The 25,985-nt window shown below is 42.4% G+C and overlaps 1 protein-coding gene across 4 annotated transcripts in view; it reads right to left on the bottom strand.

Moving 5' to 3' along the window:
* The window catches only part of LOC124781688 (DNA topoisomerase 2-binding protein 1-A-like), a 274,059-nt gene that overhangs the window by 179,467 nt on the left and 68,607 nt on the right, over positions 1-25,985 (bottom strand). The gene's annotated exons all lie outside the window — the stretch shown is intronic.

Below are 25,985 nucleotides of genomic sequence, written 5' to 3'. Positions count from 1 at the left end.
TAAGTCTTTCAGGCTCCTTTCAAACTGATCTTTATTTGTAACTAAATTTTTTATGTTTGCTGTTCACGACCTAAGTTCATGGCTCACAGAAAATAAAATAATGCTAAATCACAGTAAGACGCAGTTTTTATAGTTTCTAACACACAATTCAACAAAACCTGACGTTTTAATTTCACAGAATGGGCATCTGATTAGTGAAACTGTACAGTTCAAATTTCTAGGGGTTCAGATAGATAGTAAACTGTCATGGAAAACCCACTTTCAAGATCTTGTTCAAAGACTTAGTGCTGCCATGTTTACTACACAAAACATGATTTGTATTTTATTATAATTATGTTACTTAATGAGAGCAATTTTTTTTCAATAGTGTTATTTGTCAATATTTACAGTTATGTTTCAAATAAGTAATTATTTGAAAATCTGAAGCTTTAAGTGCAAGTCTCAATTTTTGAGCATTTATTTAGTTCTTAACACAACTTTTCCTTTTGCTGTTTAAAATTATTTGTCATCCAATGAAACTTTAACACTTCTTATGTACTTTTTTGGGAATGTGTGCGGAAGGCAGTGCACCATTTCTCACAAAATAACTGCAGTTTCTTGTGCTGTATATAATTTACTTCTCTTTACTATGAGAGATTATTTTATGTTTAATATTTGTCTGTATATGTTTTGAACTTTAATATTACCCCATTAAATCAGTGTACTTCATGTGGATGTTAAAGAAGAATTTTAAATATAACAATGATAATGTTAATGATCAGTACTTTAAAGCAAATTTCACTGTTGACATTTTTGGCTTAATTTATGTTTTTTTTTACACAAGTAAATAATTCAGTTTTCAAGAAAGCATATAAGAGTGAGCTAGTTGTCTCACCTTGTGACAATTTAAAGACTAGAAGAGAGAATCTATTATGTGACATGAAAGCTAATGAATGCAAAAGGTTTGTAACAATCAGAGACTAAAGGACTAAATGAGTGATAAGAAATTGATAATTTTACACATGGAATAGGTAGTGGGTCTGCTGACTTTGGTGGGCAAACCACATGGCGAGTGGTGCCTTCCCTAAATGGGTGTATCCATTCTTCATTTCTGGTGCACTCTACTGTAACTCTTTCCTATCTGGGTTCTGTTCCCTTAGTGCTCTCCAATTTTTTTTTTTTTTTTACTCTTTTCTATCTGGTGTGTGTCCTACTCATGTCACCACAACTTCTGTGGATGATTTTATCACACAGCGCTACACTTCCAACATCTGCCATTTCGGACATAAAAAAATTGTGCAAAGCTGGGCAAGAAATATTTTTTGTTGTAGCATATTTTTACATGCCGAAGGTTTAATTTTTTGTATGAAAGAAATCTGGAAGTAATACATAATATATTTAAAAAAATTATTGGCATTTTGATAGAAAGGAGTAGGTTCCTAACCATGTATAGCAATTTTTTCCTGTGATCTAAAGTATTTAGCTATATTTTCTTTAAAAACACTTCAAATAACTCTGTATGGATTAAGATTTCTACTTTTGATTGCAGAGCGTTACCAATCAACGATATTTCACCTATTAATAACAGATACATGAATGTTGTTATATTTACATTTTCATGAAATATAAGTACTACTGTCATGCTAATACAATAAAATCACTTATGTGTACCACCCTTCTGTTTATTCCATATATGTTATATAATCAGGCTTCGAAACTGTTTTGAAGATTTGTGAGAAAAGAACTTTGTAAAGCAAAATTTTGCTCTTGACCTCGTTTGAAAGAAGTAATGATACTAAGGCAACCAAATGCTGTATATCATGTTATGAAGAACTGACGAATACTGATTTGTTGCACTCTAAAACTTGTTGGCATAACCAGTTTTAATATTTTCTTTCAAATTTTTTCTTGAATTTTATGTTTCTTTTGTGTGTGTTGTGTGTGTGGGGGGGGGGGGGGGGGCAGTTATAAAAAAAGTGGTTACAGTGAGAAATTTACTTATCAAACCTGGATCACACGAAATGAAGGATATAGTGCTGAAAATATAAAAACCAAAAAGCCACAACTACATAGCTATGCAAATAAGTTTAAATGTCAACCTTTATAAATACTTAATGTAATTACAATAATGAACAATTATTTGTATTTCATTTATGAAATTTAGGTCCAATGATTATTTTACATGAATAGATCGATACATGATTTTAAAATTTGTTAACATCGAGTATAGATTTAAGTGTCAGGAAGTCGTTTCTGAAAGTATTTGTATGGAGTGTAGCCATGTATGGATGTGAAACATGGCCAATAAATACTTTGGACAAGAAGAGAATAGAAGCTTTCGAAATGTGGTGCTACAGAAGAATGCTGAAGATTAGATGGTAGATCACACCACTAATGAGGAGGTATTGAACAGAATTGGGGAGAAGAGGAGTTTGTGGCACAACTTGACCAGAAGAAGGGATCTGCACAGTATAGAGTAGTATGGAGAGCTGCATCAAACCAGCCTCAGGACTGAAGACCACGACAACAACAACAACAACAACAGCAGCAGCGTATGATAGTAATTTTTTTGCTGCATGTTGTACGAAGTAAATCTGTTTCTTGAGCAGTTTGTTGTATGAGTTTGAAGTGTGAAGCTGGAGAATGAAGTACGTGTGTTTAATGATTTGTATGGTAAAGTGAAATGACAAAGCAATTGTGTAATTTTGAAGACAGTCCACCAGTTTTCTCATAATTTTTGAAGTAGTAACCCAATCATCCGTTACATGATCACAAGAAGACTGCAGAGACACGGACATGTTTGTATGGGTGCACGACAGCAATGTCTTTAGTGCCCGCACGAAAACAGATTGAGACGAGTGTCAGTAAAACACACAAAACGGCAAGATAAAACAGCACGTAAAACACAGGTAACAAAAGTTGGGAAAACTATGTGCGTACCTGCACAGAACCATGGAATGAAGTATTGCATCAGTAGTAAAACACTAACGACACAGGAAGAAAGTAGCATAAGGAGCTAAAACAATATAGCAGATGGACTTGCCTGGCTGACCACAAGAATAAAAAAAGGAGAAGCCATCTTGCAAACACACTAAAACCTCCAGCCTAAAAGTTTAGGCCAGAGTCCAGACACATCACAAAACTTTAAAACCTTAGTCACATTCATCTCACCATCAGCTAAAAACAATAGAGGGCAGATCCCCTCCAATACTCTTATCTGCCCTTTCAAAACGATATAAAATGCACTCCGTTAAAATACGGCGAATAGGGATGTGCACGCCAGATGTGCACAAAACGGGGAATCCTCTCGCCATTGTAAAAAGCTGTGAGAGAGAGAGCAGCGCCCAATTCTAAGACGGGTGAGGGTCACTTCATCCTGCCTGAGCAACTGGCAGGAGGAACGCCATGGCCGAGTTGTTGAGTTCACCAACCGTTGCTTATTGGCAGTCACGGCCAGCCATTCCTCATGCCACAACTGCATGCACTTCCTGTGTAGTGCAGAAATGACAGCCAGTAAGGGAATAGGACACTGTGCCATATCCTGTCCTCTGTAGCAGGGTGTATACATGGACAAGGAAAAAAAAATTCCCAGTTGGACATACACTTTCTCCGTGTTAAGTGTCAGTACATTTTTCCTCGGCACTGTAAAACGTATCAATCCTTAGAATGTTTATGGTTTTCTACACAGACTTAGAATTTGCCGGCAATTTAGAAAACGAAACCCATGGGGATGAAAAACATGTTTTGGAAAGATCTTTGATGTGCAGCAACAAGTATGCTGCATTTTTTCGTGTTACGGAGGTATAAATTCGAATTCCACCAAACACTGCATGTTACTTTCCGAAGTAACGAAACTGAGATAGCGACGCACTTTTGTAAGCCAATCATAGCTCATGTCACGTGATCTCGCCAGCTGATGACAGCATAGGACACGTGATGTAGTCAACCAATAGCAAGATCACTCCTAAGTAGCGCGAATACACAAAAAAGAAAAGTTAATGGTTGAAATTAATATACATAGTGATGCTGCAAGAAAAACAAAGCTTTCACAAATAATATTGGTCTCTAAGATTAATAAGCTGCAAGAGAAGCTAAGCTTCCACATATAATGCTGATCTTTTTGCACTTGTTACACTTTCAGATACATCACACAAATGTGCCAGTAAAATTTTTAATAACAACGTAAATGTCTGATCTTCCGGGCTCGAAATTCTTCTAGATGGTCGTCCTCAAAGAGTTGATTTTTAAATGAGAGTCAAACGCTCTGTGATTTAAGAAATTCATCGTACATTCTCGCACATCGTTCATCTTGCGTAAAAGGAAATTTTCTTCAGTAACACTTTTCAAACCACCATTCGCATATTTTCCCGTGACCTGTTAGAAACTGGTTTGTTTCAGCAGTTGCCCGAGAGGGCCAGATAGATAACAGGCGTCACTGCGCCTGCGCAGCTATGATGACGCAGGAAGCCCGCATGTTCGTACGTCTAAAACATTAAAAGATTTTGCATTATGTCATAAAAGAAGCAAGACATCAAAGGATACTTCAAGAACATCGGAATTTTGTGAACCATAGTAAAATGCATAATTCGGCTTAAAGTGCACAATCGTATGTCCAGATTCGGATGTAAATTTACTTGAGTATCAATACTGTATTATCTCATGTTTGGTTCTTTATTATGGCATAATGCCACATGAGCTAGAAGATGGAACTAGCCAATAGTGTGAAATTAAACACTTCGTTTCAAATAAATTGACTGCCTCAGCGCAAAAGATTAATAAAAGCCAAATGTCTTTAGCAAACAGACAAAAATAGCTTCATTGTTCTGCAAGGCGATTAATGCTTGACTGTCAAAAAGGTGGAAATAAAACCTGAAACGAACAACATATTTTAGCCTTCCATAACTATGCGAACGTATTTTAATTCATTTGGTAGCTCCCGGCCATAGAAATCCGTTTTGTTTTCATTTAATGTGAGGGCAATAACTGAAGAGGAAACAGCAAAACCACTAAACGAAAACACAGGTCACGTGGAGACTACCCACCTCCCCACTACAACTCAAGACTGCTCTGTGCATCAGCCCCGGATCTATGATATTTCCGAACCGGAGCAATTTAGATAGTGGCACCAAGCCACACATCTGTAGCCAGAAGCGAGAGAAGGTACTTCTCACACGCGACTCAACTGCACATGCGCAAAGAGCCCGCCTGCAACTGCTCAAATGAATCTACATCTACATCCATACTCCGCAAGCCACCTGACGGTGTAAACAGCTGTCACGTCATGCTCATCGGAGACAATTTGTTGTTAGGAAGCACTGAATATTCTTCCTAAAGCCTTTGACATACTGATTGGCAGACGCTTGTAAGAGCACAGTGTTTTGTTGTTGTATATGGTGCATTTCCTTTGAGATTTAAGTTTCATTTTCATTTTCATTTTCTTTTTCTTTTTTCTCGTTCACGTTTTGTTGCTGAAGTATTATTCTGCAAAGGCGGGATACAGTAATATCCTTCGTTAGAGTATTGGTTCTTACCAGTCAAAATTACAAAAATTTAACTGGTAACTAAAACAATGAAAAATTCCTGAAATTCTACAATATTCCCAGGTTTTTCCCGGTTTTCTCCCGGACGAAAAAATTCCTGGGTCTTTCCCAGATGTCCCACGTTGTATACACCCTGTGTAGGCCTCCTTGGCAGCCCAAAGAGAATGTTTCATTTCCCCATATCCCTACATGACCTTGCACCCAGCAGAATGACACGTGCTGTGCTTACCCTGCCACTGGGGCAAGTACAATCAGCTGGACCAAAGTACAATTAGCTGGACCAACTCCTCAGCTAGGTACAGGTTCCGTTACAATTGTAAGGCATTAAGGGATTCGGAGCAAATGAGAAACCGTTTGATCCGAATACGGTGCATCTGCTCCAGTGCCTTTAGGATCGCGTGGAGCTCCGCTGAGAAAATGGTATACTCATCAGGGAGACAAATGCTGCCGACATGGTCAGAGCTGCCAAGGGAATTCCCTTATTTCAAGCTATCAGTGTACACTATTGTGAAACCATGATGCACATCTAAAATAATAAAAATCTAGGACTGAAATGTGAAATCCGATGTATGATCATTCTTAAAACTCCAGAATGAGATTTTCACTCTGCAGCAGAGTGTGCGCTGATATGAAACTTCCTCGCAGATTAAGACTGTGTGCTGGGCCGAGACTCGAACTCGGGACCTCTGCCTTTCACGGGCAAGTGCTCTAGCGGTACAGCACTTGCCCGCGAAAGGCAAAGGTCTCGAGTTCGAGTCTCAGTCCGGCACACAGTTTTAATTTGCCAGGAAATTTCATTCTTAAAACTGGTCAAGTCTAAAATAAGTCTGGGTCTCCAGAGAAGCCAAGGTGGAAATCTGCTCCCACCGTGATGTAAAACTTGAAGACCGGCCACACCCTTCTACAGAAGGCAATCCTGTGCACGAATCCCACAGGGCCTCGTTGCCTGTTGACGGTTACAGAAACACCTTTCCAGTGGAGGCTGAGCAATTGTATGTTAAGTGGATGTGTAAGGTGTGGACAGTGTTTTATATGCCTGGCACACCGTAAGTAGCTGTCGCGTAATGTGTATTGGCCATTCACCAGCCTCTGTGCAGAGGCTCGGTATGGGGCTTGTTCTGAATGCCCCAGTGGTCAACTGAATCCCTTCGTGGTGCACCACGTCCAACATCTTTACAGAGGGTCTCTCAGATCTATACACTGTGCACTTAAAATCAAGCTCAGATCGCACAAGTGCCCTGTAAAACTGGAGCAGGCAAGTCCTGTCTGCTCCCCATATACTGTGGCTAAGACATTTTAAAACACAAAGTTTTAAGTGATCATTTTTTCAGGTCCTTAAGATGTGGTAACCATGTAAGCTTAGAGTCAAATATGAGACCCAGACCTCACTGTGTCTTTAAAAGTAAAGACAGTGTCCCTCATCCTCAACTCAGAACAATTTAAAATGGAACGAGAATGGTTAAAAAGAACACACACAAACTTCTCAGTGGAAAACTTAAAACGACTCTTTTGGGCCCATTCACCCAAGCGTCGAAGAGTCAGCTGCAACTGACATGTTGTCATTGCAAGGCTTGAAGAAGAGCAAAACACAGAGAAGTGATGCACAAACAAGGAACACTGGACAGGACTTTGCACACTTAAAACACTACCTCGAGGGACACTGTTCTGCTCTCCGAGTGATCGGACAGGCCGTCACCAACTCAGTATCTAAAATATCGTGATGAGAGGAAGGACTGAATAGAAATGGGAAGACAACCATGAAAACCCCATTTGTGAAGCTGCCCCAGGATAAGATGCCTCCAACTAGTCTCTTAGTCCTCGCTAATCCCAAAAAATATACCTACAAGGTGATGCCGGCATAGGAAAGCCTGTTGTATAATCACCTTCGGGTGGGCAAGGCTATGAAAGATGGATCGATACCTCCTTAACACACACTGAAACTGACTAAGGAGTTCCCTGGATTCTATGATCCAGACGAGGTGGCAGACGACCATCCGCTCCAAGTTTTTGATCATGTCCAGTATTTCCTAGGTTTTAAAAGAGGAATTAAAATTGCTTCGCACCATGAGTCGGGAAAGTGACCTGATGCCCAAATAGCATTAAAAAGTTTGAGGAGGATGTCTTTGTTCACCTTGTGAGGTACTGCAGCATACTGTAATGGATCCTATCATGACCAGGGGATGTGTCATGAGCCATAGACAAAGCAGAATACAGCTTCCACATGGAAAATGGGCAGCTCTAATCTTCAGCCAAGGTGGACTGGAAGTCCAAATTACACCTCTCAGCAACTTCCCTCTGTCACTGGAAAGCTGGATCCTTACTGGCTGTTGCAGTAACTATGGCAAAATATGCCGCCATAGTCTGGGCAATGTCTCACAGATTGGTTTGGAGAGTGCCATTCCCCATTATAGCAGCCGTGGGGCACCTGTCTCCTTTCCCAGAAATTCTCCTGATTGTCTTCCACACAACAGAACGTTTGGTGGAACAATTAATGGTGTTCAGGAACTGTTGCCATGACCTCTTCTTGCTCTCTTGAATAGTTTGGCAACACTTTGCTCTCACCACTCAATAGGCCAACACTTGAACCTACGCACAGCTGCACACTTGGTCCTGATTGCAGAGCGACATTCGGTACTCCACCAAGGGACAGGTTGCCTCTTCTGTTGCCCCGTGGACTGTGGAATGGATGCTGCAGCGGCGTGGTGGATCATTTTGGTAATATGATCCACCCGTGCCTTGACATTTGCACAATGTTCAAACTAGGCCAACTGGCTATAAAATGTCCAGTTGGCTCCATCAAGTACCTAATACGGCGAGTGCATCGTGGCGGGGGAGGGGGGGGGGGGGGGGGGCAAGTAAGTAAAGGGAACATACTGTCAACGGATGACGCACGTGCACTGATAAAGCAACTGCTTGTAAAGTCTTTGAGAGAGGCAAGTAGCGGTAGTTGGTACTGGCGAACATACCTAAAGCCTCCTCTAGCTTACTCTCCACTCAGATCGTTCTTTTTGTGGAGTACATAGCCTCATAGCTCAGGGGTGTACAACTGATGGGAATGAGTCTCCTGCAGAGACACAGTAGTCTATCCTGAGATAAAACACAGAGTTCCTCCACATGCATCCCGAACCCCTGCAAGTTCCACTGTAGGATGGGAGCCATTTCATTGATGTGGTTTTAATTTACCCCTATCTTTGCAATGCAGAGGTGAGACACTTGTAGAGCGAGGGGGAGTGGAGGGACTGCCTGGATCCAAGGCATCCAACTCCATGACGTCCTCCTCATCAGTCAGACACGAAAGAACGACGTCTGATGGCGCTTGGACACCTTTTGACCAGAATGTCTTGAACCTGTCCCTTCAAGAATGAGAGGGAAAGGGGCCGTTGTGAGGCACTGCTAGTCGTGTGCCTTCTTGACACTTACTATGGAACTGTTGCTGGTCTTTTCTTAAGCAGCTGCTTGGATTGCTTTATCCTTACTCATTTTGTCTAGGCATGTACACATGAAAGTACAGGTGCTGGTGTTGGATGGTCGTGCACTGGACAATGCCTGCATCGAGGCATCGACCTTACAAGGGAACCTCCCCATCGCACCCCCCCTCAGATTTAGTTATAAGTTGGCACAGGGATAGGCCTTGAAAAACTGAACACATATCAATCGAGAAAACAGGAAGAAGTTGTGTGGAACTATGAAAAAAATAAGCAAAATATACGAACTCAGTAGTCGATGCGCAACGTAGGCAACATCAAGGAGAATCTGAGCTTACGAGCGACGTGGTCCCGTGGTTAGCGTGAGCAGCTGCGGAACGAGAGGTCCTTGGTTCAAGTCTTCTCCCGAGTGAAAAGTTTAATTTTTTATTTTTAGACAATTATCAAAGTTCAGGCACTCACACATAATCAACTTCGCTCTCCAAAATTCCAGGACATGTTAAGATTTGCTTGGACATATGCAGGATTTGACGGTCTACACACTGAAACATTTGAAAACGTAAAAAACATATGTCTTGACAGAGCACAGGGAAAACTGTGCGACTGTGAAACTGTTGCATTACTTTGTTGCATTTTATGTGACAAACTCTTATGTTTTCATCACTTTTTGGGAGTGATTATCACATCCACAAGAAAACCTAAATCGGGCAAGGTAGAAGAATCTTTTTACCCATTCGCCAGGTGTGCAAGTTAGGTGGGTCGACAACATATTCCTGTCATGTGACGCACATGCCGTCACCAGTGTCGTATAGAATATATCAGAAGTGTTTTCCTGTGGAGGAATCGGTTGACCTATGACCTTGCGATCAAATGTTTTCGGTTCCTATTGGAGAGCCACGTACTTTCGTCTACTAATTGCACTGTTTTGCGGTGCGGTCGCAAAACACAGACACTAAACTTAGTACAGTGAACAGAGACGTCAATGAAGGAACGGACAGATCATAACTTTGTGAAAATAAAGAAAGTAAAATTTTCACTCGAGGGAAGACTCGAACCAAGGACCTCTCGTTCCGCAGCTGCTCACTCTAACTACGGGACCATGGCGCTCCTCAGCTTACAATGTCCTTGATACAGCCTATGTTGCGCATGGACTACTCAGTTTGTATATTTTGCTTATTTATTCGTAGTTCCACACAACTTCTTCCTGTTTTCTCGATTGATCTGTGTTCAGTTTTTCAAGGCCTATTCACTGTGTCAATTTATAACTAAATCTGAGGGGGGTGCGATGGGGAGGTTCCCTTGTTAGGAACAGGTTTCTAACTTTTTTCCAAATAGGAGGTGGGATTAGGGAGACTCCTTAAGAGCACAGCTGAAATTGTAGCAGCTGAATATTTCCGATATGCGGGAGCATAAATTTCACTTCAGTGGACTGAACATTTTGTAGATTATCTGGCTGAATACATATTGCCTTGAGCACTTTGACTTTTCCATAGAAAAGCCAATTACATGTGAAACTGCTCAAGAACGCACTAAGCACTTTTTTTTTTCTTTTAAAGCATAATTATACTTTTTCCCATCATTATTGCATAACTTGCGATCTATGAAAAAATTAAAATACGAAAAACTAACCTTGAAGCTTGGTCTTTTTACCACCCTTTGCCCTTTAAGATATATCAAACACAAATGTTCCAGCAAAATTTTAAATAATAGTATAAATGGCTGGTCCTTCTGGGCCCGAAATTTTTCTAAGTGGCTGGTCCTCAAAGTTTTAGATTTGGATGAGAGTCTAATGCTCTGTGAATTAAGAAATTAATCGCACAATCTCATACACAAAATAATTCAGCTTGTGCAGAAGGAAATTTACTTCTCAAATCCCCATTTGCAATAATTTCCCACAACCTTATAGAAATGTTTTACAGTTCATTGTTACAAGATACTGAATAGTACTGCAAGATACTGTCTTTGACACATTTTGTGTTGGCAGTCAACTGTGTGCGTTGTGCTTTGTTGTCGTAAATTGTGCATTTTCTTTGCGGTTAAAGTTTTATTTTGGTGTTATTCTCTCACTTATGTTTTATTGCTTCAGAGTTATTCAGCAGTAGTGGACTGAAGTAAAATTCTTTGTTAGAGTATCAGTTCTTGTTGTTGTTGTGGTCTTCAGTCCTGAGACTGATTTGATGCAGCTCTCCATGCTACTCTATCCCATGCAAGCTTCTTCATCTCCTAGTACCTACTGCATCCTACATCCTTCTGAATCTGCTTAAAGTATTCATCTCTTGGTCTCCCTCTACGATTTTTACCCTCCACGCTGCCCTCCAATGCTAAATTTGTGATCCCTTGGTGCCTCAGTACATGTCCTACCAGCCGATCCCTTCTTCTAGTCAAGTTATGCCACAAGCTCCTCTTCTCCCCAATTCTATTCAATACCTCCTCATTAGTGATGTGATCTACCCATCTGATCTTCAGCATTCTTCCGTAGCACCACAATTCGAAAGCTTCTATTCTCTTCTTGTCCAAACTATTTATCGTCTATGTTTCACTTCCATACATGGCTACACTCCATACAAATACTTTCAGAAATGACTTCCTGACACTTAAATCAATACTGGATGTTAACAAATTTCTCTTCTTCAGAAACGCTTTCCTTGCCATTGCCAGCCCACATTTTATATCCTCTCTACTTCGACCATCATAAGTTATTTTGCTCCCCAAATAGCAAAACTCCTTTACTACTTTAAGTGTCTCATTTCCTAATCTAATTCCCTCAGCATCACCCGACTTAATTCGACTACATTCCATTAACCTCGTTTCGCTTTTGTTGATGTTCATCTTATATCCTCCTTTCAAGACACTGTCCATTCCGTTCAACTGCTCTTCCAAGTCCTTTGCTGTCTCTGACAGAATTACAATATCATCGGCGAACCTCAAAGTTTTTATTTCTTCTCCATGGATTTTAATACCTATTCTGAACTTTCCCTTTGTTCCCTTCACCGCCCATTCAATATACAGACTGAACAACATCGGGGAGAGGCTACAACCCTGTCTCACTCCCTTCCCAACCACTGCTTCCCTTTCATATCCCTCAACTCGTATGACTGCCATCTGCTTTCTGTACAAATTGTAAATAGCCTTTCGCTCCCTGTATTTTACCCCTGCCACCTTCAGAATTTGAAAGAGAGTATTCCAATCAACATTGTCAAAAGCTTTCTCTAAGTCTACAAATGCTAGAAACGTAGGTTTGCCTTTCCTTAATCTTTCTTCTAAGATAAGTCATAAGGTCAGTATTGCCTCTCGTGTTCCAACATTCCTACGGAATACAAACAGATCTTCCCCAAGGTCGGCTTCTACCAGTTTTTCCATTAGTCTGTAAAGAATTCGCGTTAGTATTTTGCAGCTGTGACTTATTAAATTGATAGTTCGATAATTTTCACATCTGTCAACACCTGCTTTCTTTGGGATTGGGATTATTATATTCTTCTTTAAGTCTGAGGGTATTTCGCCTGTCTCATACATCTTGCTCACCAGATGGTAGAGTTTCGTCAGGACTGGCTCTCCCAAGGCTGTCAGTAGTTCTAATGGAATGTTGTCTACTCTGGGGGCCTTGTTTCGACTCAAAATTACAGAAAGTTAACTGATAACTTAAACAAAGAAAAATTTCCACAATTCTACAAAATTCACAGAATTCTCCCAGGTGAAACCATTCCCGTGTTTTTCCTGGATTTTACAGCACATTTACACTGTGTGTGTGTGTGTGTGTGTGTGTGTGTTTTCACTTTGGTTGTACAAAATAAAAGGCCATTCATAGGAGTTGAGATACAAGTTATCTGCAATGGCACCACAAACTAATTCACACTTTGCAGTGTTGAATGGTATAGGAGACAAATGCTGACTGTCAAGCCATGCAAAACCTAGGAAAGAGATTCAGCACAGTGCAGTGGGTGCAGATATTAAACCTTGCTACACTATACAACAAAGAAAAGTGCACCGCACAGTGTCGATATATTGATGCATATGGTTCTGACAGAAGGCAAAAACAAGCTATTTATGGTCTTTGCTAAGGGTGAAGTGTCTACCTTCAAGCATATGCCTTTACATTTTGGGTGAGGCATAGGCCAATGAGTTGGTGATTGTGCATAGACTGATTTGCTTCCGACGATTTTAATTTTTTACTGAAGAAAGCCACAGGTTGATAATCATGTCTTGCACGTTACTGTAACACAGCCCCAAAGGCAGTTGATGCTGAAGCGACCATAACTGCAAGACCTGTGTCAGGTTGAGGATGAGCATAATGCAGCTGCACTAGCAGCTCTTATCTGGTGAAGGATGTTTTCCTTTCACCAATACAATAGAGGAGGGTCTCTCTAGGTTTATGTCAAGCTTTCAGGAGCCACTAAAGTTACTGGCAACAACACACAAATGTGTAGTAACTGTCAAAAACAAGCTGTCAATCCCAAGAAATGGCATAAATAAGTACTGTTGTGGACTGTAGAAATTGAAAAATAGCGACCACTCTGTCTTGAGATGGCAGGAGACCTTGTGCATTGATAAAGTAACCCCTAGAAATTTTACCTCAGCCTCACCAAAGACATAGTCTGACAGGTTGATAAGGCCCAGGTACTATCTGAAGGGCAACAGAGCCCTTGTACTAATACAAGAGAAACTCTAGCTTGGGTTTCTCTGGTGGTTCTAGTGTGACAGCAATGTGATATCCTGAAGAGATGATTGGTGCTGGAGTAGGTGACTGATGGGTGACAGGGAACTGACATGTCAGGTTGTCAAATGGTGACTCACAGACACCTGTGCCATGCTGGTGTGAAAGTGGTACCATAATTATACAGCAGTGTCATAACAACAAGCAGATTTCAATGGCAAAGGTCTCAAAGGAGACCCTAAAAATCAAAGAAATCAGCTTCAACAATTGGGTACAGCATGTTACTAACAACGAATCTTCATACAAATTCATGTCAAAAATAGAAGTTCAGTTGCACAGCAATATGGCTGTAATGCGTTACAGAACATCAGTTTGCAGGATACAGCTAACTGCCATCAGCACTTCAGAACAGACAATAAGAAGCAGCATAAACTGAGATACCAGCACATGCATCAAAGGTTGGTAGGTTGCTCTATCACGAACAGTCGACTGCAATGCTGTTTGAAATCAGCCACGGTTTTTATGGATTTCTGGGGATGTTTTCCTTTTTAGTGAGCGGCTCACATTTACCAGTAGCATTTCCATTTTTTTCTACATCAGCAAATATTCTCCATGGATGGTTAACACTTGTTTCTGCTGGAGGTGCATCACTATTGCAACACAAAAAACGTAGCACTGTATTCGTAGTCCTCCCAGGCAGCTCACTCCCTGGCAGGTTTTGGTGTGACAATCACTGATGGATAAATCTCTACTATTTGGCAAGGAGTCTTGACACTTGTCACGGTAACTGTAGATTATGCAATGTGGTTACCAGGAGTAATTCTGTACAAAATTTTACGCGAGACATATTTTACTGTACCAGCACCGTGAATTTTTCAGAATTAACTTCAGTTGCTACAGCACATGATTTGTTAACTTGGGGTCACCAAATATCATGCAACTTATGGCCATCACTCCATCTTTTGTAATCCCCCTTGTCAGTCTTTGTTGTCATCTTTTTTCAACCTTTCGTGCATGTTTGTTTATCTGTACCACCTATATGAACCAACATATTGACCCTATATCGTTTCTAGTACTGATTTCAAACAATGGAAAATCCAGGATGGAATGTAACAATACGAGAGAAGGAAAGTTGCTACTCACCATATAGCGGAGACGCTGAGCCGCGATAGGCACAATAAGACCATTATGGCCTCTTCAGCAATAGACACACATGCGCGCACGCGCCTACAAAAACGCATGCACACACACAAGCGCAACTTGCACACACACACACACACACACACACACACACACACACACACACACACACACACACGCACGCGCACACACACACACGCGCACGCACACACACACGCACACACACACACGCGCACGCACACACACACACGCGCACGCACACACACACGCACACAAGCGCAACTTGCACACACACACACACACACACACACACACACACACACACACACACACAAGCGCAACTTGCGCACACACACACACACACACACACACACAAGCGCAACATGCACACACACACACACACACACACACACACACACACACACACACACACACACACACACACACACACACACACACAAGCGCAACTTGCACACACACACACACACACACACACACACACACACACACACACACACACACACACAAGCCACACACACACACACACAAGCGCAACTTGCGCACACACACACACAAGCGCAACTTGCGCACACACACACACACACAAGCGCAACTTGCACACACACACACAAGCGCAACTTGCATACACACACACACACACAAGCGCAACTTGCATACACACACACACAAGCGCAACTTGCACACACACACACACACACACACACACACACACACACACACACACACACACACACACACACAAGCGCAACTTGCACACACACACACAAGCGCAACTTGCACACACACACACAAGCGCAACTTGCACACACACACACAAGCGCAACTTGCACACACACACAAGCGCAACTTGCACACACACACAAGCGCAACTTGCACACACACACAAGCGCAACTTGCACACACACACAAGCGCAACTTGCACACACACACAAGCGCAACTTGCACACACACACAAGCGCAACTTGCACACACACACAAGCGCAACTTGCACACACACACAAGCGCAACTTTCACACACATCTGCAGTCTCAGAGAGCTGAAACTACACTGCGAGCAGCAGCACCAGTGCATGATGGGAGTGGCGACTGGGTGGGGGTAAGGAGGAGGCTGGGGCGGGGAGGGATAGTATGGTGGGAGTGGCAGTCAGTGAAGTGTTGCAGTTTAGGCAGAGGGCGGAAGAGAAGGTGTGGAAGGGAGAGAGGGTAAGTAGCAGAAAGGAGAGAAATAAAAGAAATTAAAAGACTGGGTTTGGCGGTGAAATTACGGCTGTGTAGTGCCGGAATGGGAACAGGGAGGGGGCTGGATGGGTGAGGACAATGACAAACGAAGGTTGAGGCCAGGAGGGTTACGGGAACGTAGGATGCACGGAAAGTTCCCACCTGCGCAGTTCAGAAAAGCTGGTGTTGGTGGCAGGGATCCATATGGCACAGGCTGTGAAGCAGTCATTCAGATGAGGAGTATCATGTTTGGCAGTGTGTTCAGCAACAGGGTGGTCCACTTGCTTTTTGGCCACAGTGTGTGGGTGGCCGTTCATGTGGACAGACATCTTGTTGGTTGTCATGCCTACATAGAATGCAGCACAGTGGTTACAGCTGAACTTGTAAATCACATGACTGGTTTCACGGGTAGCCATGCCTTTGATAGGTAGGTGATGTTCGTGACCGGACTGGAGTAGGTGGTGGTAGGAGGATGTATGGGACAGTTCTCGCTTCTAGGTCTATTACAGGAGTATGAGCCATGAGGTGACGTATTGGGAGCAGGGGTTTTGTAAGGATGGACGAGTATATTGTGTAGGTTTGGTGGACAGTGGAATACCATGATAGGAGGGATGGGAATGATAGTGGGTAGGACATTTCTCATTTCAGGGCACGACGAGAGGTAATCTAAACCCTGGCGGAGAATGTAATTCAGTTGCTCCAGTCGCTTTTCACCTTCCACTATCGTCGTCTTCCTCAGATTTCCCCTGTGCATCCATTTCGTATTTTTCACACATATTTGGGTGTATTTTTTAGTATTTTTTCGGACGTAATTCTACTTTCTTACATATTTTTTCGCATTTTTGCACCACCATGGATCCTTGCTCTTTCCATCTGCGTCAATACAGAAAAGTTTCCTTATCCCTAGCCAGATCCCAGTCCCACATACTGTTCCTGTGTTGTTGCTTGGGTCATGAAATCCCCCCCTAATGGCCTTACCATCGAATTACCCGTCTCTGGTTGCCACCCCTCCTTCCGCAATGACCTCCACCTGTTCAGATTCTGCCAATCCTTAGCCCTCACCAACACAGTACTGCAAAACCATATCAACCAAACCCAATCCTTCTTGCAGCACCTTCTCTCCATCCACAAAATTCTCCTGCTCTGTAATCCCAGATTCCTGGAGCCCATAACACACATTGAAACTCTTGCCCTGCAGAAACTTGAGCAACATGCACAAAGCCACCTCAAAAAGCTCTCCATCCTGCTCGCTTCCTACTCCCACCTTGGAGTACCACTGTCCATCACTTCTACAACAACCTCTCCCACGCCCTCTCATAGCTGACAAACCTTGTCTCTCAGACCTACTACACTTACCCCACCCTCCGAAACTCCTTCCCACCAACATACAAAACTCAAATCTTGAGCAGAACCGCAACACAGTCATGATCCTTTCCTCCAGAAGCCTTAGTCCCACAGAAACATCAGTCCTTTGCAAAGACCTCACCTTTTGCCCCACTCCCAAATTCAACCATGCAGGACTAGTTAAAGACCTTCTCTCCTTCTCTTGGTCACTCCAGTGGAAACACTTTTTCGCCACCAACTCGACCAATCAGACTCAACCAAAGACAAACCTTGAACCTTGCCTAACTCGGTTCACTCCTCCATCCAACCGCAATCCACCCCCACTGCCTCCAAACCACCCCCTGTTAACTTTCCAGAATTTCTTAACCTTGAACCTTGCCTCACCATCATTCCCCAAATCCCTCAACAAGCATACTAACATTACATCCGCAAAAAGAACCACAGTCCACCATCTAAAAACTGATCTCGATCCTACCTGCAGACAAAGGCTCCACCACTGTAGTTTTGAACCACAAGGATTACGTGGGAGAAGGACTCTGTCACCTGTCAGATACTTCCACCTACAAACCATGCCACAGTGATCCCATTCCAGCAATCCAGCAGGATCTCCAGTCACTACTCAAATCCTTCGGCCCATCCCAGAACCTCTCCCCAGAGTCCATCTCTCTACTTATCCCTACCACTCCCCACATTCCCACCTTCTACATGCTTCCTGAAGACCATAAACCCAACCACCCAAAACGCCCCATTGTGGCCGGTTACTGTGCCCTCACTGAGAGAATCTCTGCTTTCATAGATCAACACCTTCAACCTATTACCCGGAACCTATCCCCTAAATAAAAGATACCAACCATGTTCCTCGCCCTTTACCACATGGTGCTCTGCTCATCACTATTGATGCCATTTCCCTGTACACTAACTTTCCTAATGCCCATGGCCTTACTGCTATCAACACTACCTTCCCAGATGCCCTATGGATTCCAAACCTAAAACCTCCATCCTAGTCTCCATGACTAACTATATCCTCACCCACAATTACTTCCCCTTTGAAGGCATTACCTACAAACAAATCCGCGGTACGGCTATGGGCACTCGCATGGCACCATCCTATGCTAACCTATTCATGGGCCATCTAGAGGAATCCTGCCTAAAAATCCAGAATCCTAAACCCCTCACCTGGTTCATATTCACTGATGACATTTTTTGCTATCTAGATTGAAGGTGAGGACACCTTATTCACATTCCTCCAGAACCTCAACAACTTCTGCCCCATTTGCTTCACCTGCTACTACTCAACCCAACAAGTCACCTGCCTAGATGTTGACCTCCGCCTCAGAGATGGCTACATCAGTACCTCCATCCATATCAAACCTACTAACCACCAGCAATACCTGCCACCCATTTCATACCAAGAAGTCCCTCCCGTACAGCCTAGCAACCCGTGGTCATTGCATCAGCAGTGACGAGTAGCACCTCTCTAAATATACCGAGGGTCTCACTGAATCCTTCACTGACCGTAATTATCCTCCCATCCATGAACAAAAACAAATCTCCCGTGCTTTATCTTTTCAGCCTCCCACCACCTCCCTCAGTCCAGCCACAGAGGAGCATTCCCCTCGTAACTCAGTACCATCCGGGACTGGAGCAACTGAATTACAGTCTCTGCCAGGGTTTCGATTACGTCTTGTCGTGCCTCTTGAAATGAGAAATGTCCTTACCCACTATCCTTCCCACCCCTCCTACCGTGGTATTCCTCCGTCCACTGAACCTACACAATATACTCTTCCATCCTTGCACAAACCCTGCTTCCAATCCCTTAACTCGCGGCTCATACCCCTGTAATAGACCTAGAAGCAAGAACTGTCCCATACATCCTCCTATCACCACCTACTCCAGTCCGGTCACTAACATCACCTATCCCATCAAAGGCAGGGCTACCTGTGAAACCAGTCATGTGATTTACAAGCTCAGCTGTAACCACTGTGCTGCATTCTATGTAGGCATGACAACCAACAAGCTGTCTGTCCACATGAACGGCCACCCGCAAAAACAAGCGGACCACCTTGTAGTTGAACACGCTGTCAAACATGAAACTCCTCATCTGAATGACTGCTTTACAGCCTGTGCCATATGGATCCCTCCCACCAACACCAGCTTTTCTGAATTGCGCAGGTGGGAACTTTCCCCAGGAATACACCCTACGTTCCCGGAACCCTCCTGGTCTCAACCTTCATTAGTCACTGTCCTCACCCATCCAGCCCCCTCCGTTCCCATTCCAGCACTACACAGCAGTCATTTCACTGCCACACCCAGTCTTTTAATTTCTTTCATTTTTATTTCTCTCCTTTCCACTACTCACCCCCTCCCCCCTCCACACCTTCTCTCCTACCCTCCGTCTAAACTGCAACACTTCACTGTCTGCCACTCCCACCACACTATCCCTCCCCCTCACCGCCCCAGCCTCCTCCTTACCCCCACCCAGTCGCCACTCCCTTCATGCACTGGTGCTGCTGCTCGCAGTGTAGTTTCAGCTCTCTGAGACTGCAGATGTGTGTGCAAGTTGCGCTTGCGTGTGCGTATGTGTGTGTACTGCTGACAAGGGGCTTAATGGCCAAAAGCTATGATTGTGTGAATCATTTTATTGTGCCTTTCGCGGCTCAGCATCTCCGCTATATGGTGAGTGGCAACTTTCCTTTCCTCGTATTACTAGTACCGATTTCTGCGCACTTAGATGGTTCCATTGTTATTTACGAATTTGCAATAAACTCTTCATTTACAGTTCAAAGTACACTGCAGGGCCATTCCCCAATTGTGTCTTGCCGACATGTTTGCAAATTTGATAGCACTTTTCTTTTCTTTCCCTCTCTCCACTTACCTCACTTCTATGGAATTCTTTCACATTTTTGCGCGTTTTTTGCCAAACTGCACTGACCAACTGTTGCTGCCATCTCTTGCATTATTTTAATCCCAAACACAGTAGATTCTGTTTTCTTCAACGACATTCTCTTTTTCCTTTTCCTGTTTTTAAGATTTTGTCTGTTTTCATGTCTTTTCCCTGAACTTTCTCAATCAAAATTTATTGTTTTAAGTTCTTCCTATTACAATTTTCTTTTTGTGTCATACAGTCCACTTTTCTCGTGAAGTTCTTGCCCACGCATTACCTCTTGTTAACGTGTCTGTTCGAATGATTTTTCTGTGAATTTTTCTACATTTTCCCCTTTTAATACCATATTTTTCCTTGCTTTTCTTCCTTTTCTCCCTCATCCCCTCCCCCTCCCCTCTGCTTCTAATACTCCAACCCCTTCCCCCCTTTCTCTTACACTTTGAATCCCATCTCATGTTCAGTCGCTTCAAAATCCTGCTTTTGCATTATCCAAAGGTCCCACATTCTGTTTCTTGAGACCTGCTTGTCCCTGGGAGTTCCCCAAAGGCGTAACATTGAGAGTCCCCATTTCTGGATGTAATCCTACTCTACACCAGTCTCTTTTACAGTCTTTAATACAGTAATCTACTGTACCAATTTGTCTAATCTATGACCTATACAACTCATTTGCCAATTTCCATTCCACCTTATTTTTCACCTTCAACAAAATCCTGCAGACACTTGCCCCCAATGTTTCCTTGAATGGTATCACCCACCAAGTCAACTTCAAATTGCAACAACAGGCCATACTTCACCTCAATAAGCTATCCTACCTTGTACTAAACTACCTCCTGGGCCAACACATCCAATTCTGGTAATGCTGATCCCTCCAAAAAACAACTTAAGAAGACACTCTTGTATCTCAGTACTACTGTAGTCCTAAATGCATTGATCGGCTACTTAGACATGGCTATGATTTTCTAAAATCATGCCAAGAAATGAGTTACATTCTGTCTGACATTGTGACAGCCACACCTATAATTGCTCCCCCCCCCCTCCCACCCCACCCCAAACACACACACACACACACACACACACACACACACACACACACACACACACACACACACACACACACACACACACAAAAAAAAAATCACGATATCCTCGTTAGACCCCATGTTCCTTCCGTACAAATTTCCCTATCCTATGGCTCCTATCCTGTGACAATGCCCACTGCAAGACTTGCCCTATGCACCCTCCTACTACCGCCTACACCAGCCTCGTAACTGGCAAAACACATATTATCAAAGAGAAAGCAACCAATGAAATGACGCATGTCATGTACCAATTGTTATGTGAACACTGTTCAGCCTTTTACATTGGCATGACTACCACCAAGTTATCAGTCAAGATGAATGGACATAGACCGAGGGTGCACACTGGCAACAAACAATATAGTGTTGTAAAGCACATCAATCTAGAACACCATGTAATCTTGATTCCCCCCCCCCCCTCCCCCAACACTGCTATTTCAGAACTGTGCAGTTGGGAACCACAGTTAAAGGTCCTTGATTCTTGCCACCCACCTGGCCTTAATTTACATTAATTTTCTTTGATCTCAGCAACACTTAGCTTTCTACATCTTATTTTCTGACTTGCTTATCCCTCCCCACCTCTACCACATATAATTCATTTATGCTTGCCACTGTTGTTTGCTCTTGCACAATGTTTTGTCAGTAATCTCTGTCTCACTGATTACTCTACCTACCATCTTTAAGCTCTCAGGTTTTCAAACCTCATCAAGTGCAGTCCCCAACAATTAGCCAATTACTTTTTCTTTCTCATCCCATATCACCAGTCCCTTCCAGCTTCTTCCTTACCCTTCAACAATTCTGCCATGAGAAGGAGCCATTTGCTCCGAAAGGTTGTAGACTCCCGTAACTCATGTGTATTCTCCTGCCACTGTTTGGTAAGTAGATTTCTTTTACCTATCCTATTATATTATACAATTTATTCAATGCAACATACAATGTTAATTAAATAGTCAACTAAATACAGAGGGATTACAATTACAACAAACTGGAACCATCATCAATCAGAGCATGCTGTAGAGAAGGTGAGCCAGAGACTGTTTTATTGGCAGAACACTTAGAAGATGCAACAAGTTTACTAAAGAGTTGGTCTACACTGTGCTTGTCTGCCCTCTTCTGGTGTACTGATGTACAGTATGGGATCCGTACCATATAGGATTGACAGAGGCTATTGAGGAAGTTCAAAGAAGAGCACTTCATCTTGTATTATTGCAAAATAGGGAAGAGACTGGCACGTATGCAATATGCAAGCTGGAGTGGCAATCATTAATGTAAAGGTGCTTTTCATTGTAGTGAGATCTTTTCACAAAATTTCTATCAGCAACTTTCTCCTCCAAATGTGAACATATTTTGTTGGCACCCACCTACATAAGGAAATTGTCATTGTAATAAAATAAGGGAAATCAGAGCTGGTGTGGAAAGATTTAAGTGTTCATTCATCCTGTTCTTTGCTCAAGAGCAGAATGGTACAGATACCCTGTAGGGGGTTCATTGAGTCTTCTCCCAGATACTTAAGTGTCAATTGCAGAGTAGTCCTGTAGATGTAGAAATATCTATGGAGTGAGAATTCAGGAGAGCAGAACAGAATTTTTATTTCCAACAAATATTGAGTCCAAAAGTTGCATCAGTACTGTGCAGCAGACTCCGAAAGTATTACGTTGCTCGTACAGTTTGTAAAACTGAATAATAAGGGGGATGACTGCTGTACATAAACTCTAGTCTTATCTGCCAATGAGCATTGCTCAAATATGTAACCCTTCAACAAACTGACTACATCACATTTCCTCACTACAGATTTTAACCAGCAATTGTTTCAAATATATAGCTATCAGTCACTTAAATTAGCCCTACAATTTTATACTTTCATTGTACACTGTCTCAATATCAACCCTCACACAAAGCTTGTCTTAATTAGTAGTGTGATAAATATTATTTGCCTTTCTTGACACATACATACAAAAACTTAACATATCCTGGTTTGACATACAGTGTGTCCAGTGAGGAAGTCCATGATTTCAAAATTAAATATCTCAAAAATTAAGATCGGTAGACAAGTGAAAAGAATAGATGTATTAACTGTGAAAGCCATAAGAATTAGGTACCGAAGTTTTGCAATAGTTTGTAAAGTTTCAAAAAGATTGCACTGAAAGCTGTGGAGCTCTTTACAGCAATAGCATCAATAATTAGGCTTGTCCTCTGCAAGCCATCTTTGCAATCACATCACAATCTTTTCTAAATGTCCACAAGTCACAATACGAAGGTGATACAAACCACTAATGAAGTCTGCCAACACTTCCTGTAGTGTCTCAATGGAAATGGGCTAAGATGCCACTCAGGTAGCCAATTCGAGCTTGTCCAGCGTGGTGGAATGGTTTCAGTAGACTGTGTCTTCCAATATGTCCCATACAAAGTAGTCAAAAGAAATCAGATCAGCCAAATATGGAGGCCAATCCGTCCCTGCACTAGTGAACTTACAATAATCCAACACAATTCCTGAAGTATTCATCAAGTAATAAACATCTTTTCAGTGCAATGTAGTCTGGTCCCATATTGTATGAAGCACTTTGTGTCTGTCGATCCTCGAATGCTGGCTGTGTGGCAACAAATAGTTCCAAAATTGCAACATAGTGTTAACTAGGGATCGTTCCTTGCGCAAAGTAAGGGCCAATAATGCCTCTGCTGCATACCAAAGCCCAAACAGTAACTTGGAGCAAATACAGTGGTTTCACATCACCCTGATATCTGAAATACCAAAATCACCAGTTTTGTTTATTCACAACTCCATTCATCAGGAAGGGTGCCTCATCTGTGAACCAGAAGCAGCCAACATCAAATCCTTCATTATCAATCACAGTGAGAACATCGTTCTGTCACACAACTTGTACAGGCGACCTGGTAGCTTTGGGTTTTGAAATGAAACGTGTGTAGGCTCTGTCTCAGTATTTCTGCATGCTTGATCACTTCCAACCAGTCTCTGCTGTAATGTTTCAGATGGATTTCCTTTGATTTTGCTGAATAATTCCTGAAACTGTGGCAACATTTTCAGGAGTAACTAAACTGCCTAGGGCCAACATTCCCCGTTGGATCATCAGTCAAGCTGCCTGTCCATTGGAATTTGGTGAAGAGGTTGCAAATTGTTTCAGCATTGAGTTATTTTGAAACATTTGCGTCTGAAAACTGTGCCTCATTGCCACAGGACTGTGTTCAAACCTGTGGTACTTCAAAAACTTTCAGTGGACTACATGATTTTAATGTCTTCCTTCGGTACACTAACCTCCTGTCATGCTTAACAGTGTAAGTGATCACTGAGCAGCAGCGCATTATTTATTGGCGCTATGTATTGCAATTACAGCACCAGCAGGTAGCAGCTTTTTGAACTATTTTGAAACTCTTGTACAAAATTCTTGCAGATCTCACAATGAACATACTACTTGTTGCACTTGTCCATTCATTTCAGTTTTTGAGAGATTTAATTTTGATACCAGGAACTCCTTCGCTGGGTACCCTGCATTACAAACTCAGAAGCAAAAAGAAACTGTTCTGGAACTTTTCTGGCAAAGGGAGTATTTATGTTGATTTATAAAATTTTCACATATAGGCTACTGACAGTAGTGTCTTTTTGACAGTTGTAAAGTTTTTAATAAATGTGAAAATATAACTAGAACATATACAACAGCAACTAAAAGCACCACACACACACACACACACACACACACACACACACGACATTCCAATAATTCAAGGTCCCCATTATCATCACTTTCATTAAGCACATTCCTGAACTTGAGGTTCAGACGAAGGCATCTGCCCTTTTCAACTTTGAAATCTAGTAGTTTTGTTAAGTCATCATGTTTCAAGGTTGATAGTTGCCTCCCACTACGTATTTGAGCACTAGATTTTGCAAGGCATCTACAAACTGTGGGGGAGTGACTGTGATCTTCCTCGACATGAATTGCAGAAAATCTGGGGCCTCCGAGGACTCCAATGTAGACTATTACTTTAAACAAGAGTTTCTGGCAACCTGATTAAAACATCATTGTAAAATTACTGAAATGTACATTGTTACCATGTACATCAACTATCAGTTTCACAGTGAGGTCTGTAAGGTTCTGAAATCCTCAGCTTCCATTTTACGGACTATAAAAGGTTTTCTGTAAGGCTTTCTGTAAAACCTGACACCCACCAACAAGAGAGAAAACAAACAGTTTTATGTTGGTAACCATAGATAACAACTGAACAGCAAAGAGGGGAAAAAAAATTGTGCTTTGTGGTTGGTTGGTTTGAGGGAAGGGACCAAACAGCGAGGTCATTGGTCCCACTGGATTAGGGAAAAATAGGTAAGGAAGTCTGCCACATCCTTTCAAATGAACCATCCCAGGATCTGCCTGAAGCAATTTAGGGAACTCATGGAAAACCTAAATCAGGATGGGCAGACGTGGGTTTGAACTGTCGTCAACCTGAACCCAAGTCCAGTGGGCTAACCACTGCACCACCTCGCTCAGAGTGTGCTTTGTGATTCAGGCCCATATGGACATGAATATCAGAGAAATCAGTGGGACACTATTTCATCAAAGTTCATAGTTATTCAGTTAGTAAATGTTCATATACACAATGTGGGCCTACAACACAGATAAAACCGATTCATGGTAAGATCAACAGATGTCGGGAGCATGCATACCTGCTACAAACTCAAAATCGGCAACACTGTGCT

Source organism: Schistocerca piceifrons, chromosome 1 (genome assembly GCF_021461385.2).
Source record: "Schistocerca piceifrons isolate TAMUIC-IGC-003096 chromosome 1, iqSchPice1.1, whole genome shotgun sequence".
NCBI classification, from domain to species: Eukaryota; Metazoa; Arthropoda; class Insecta; order Orthoptera; family Acrididae; genus Schistocerca; species Schistocerca piceifrons.
Note: the sequence above shows the minus strand (reverse complement) of the source record. Positions and strands in the feature narration are given on the sequence as shown.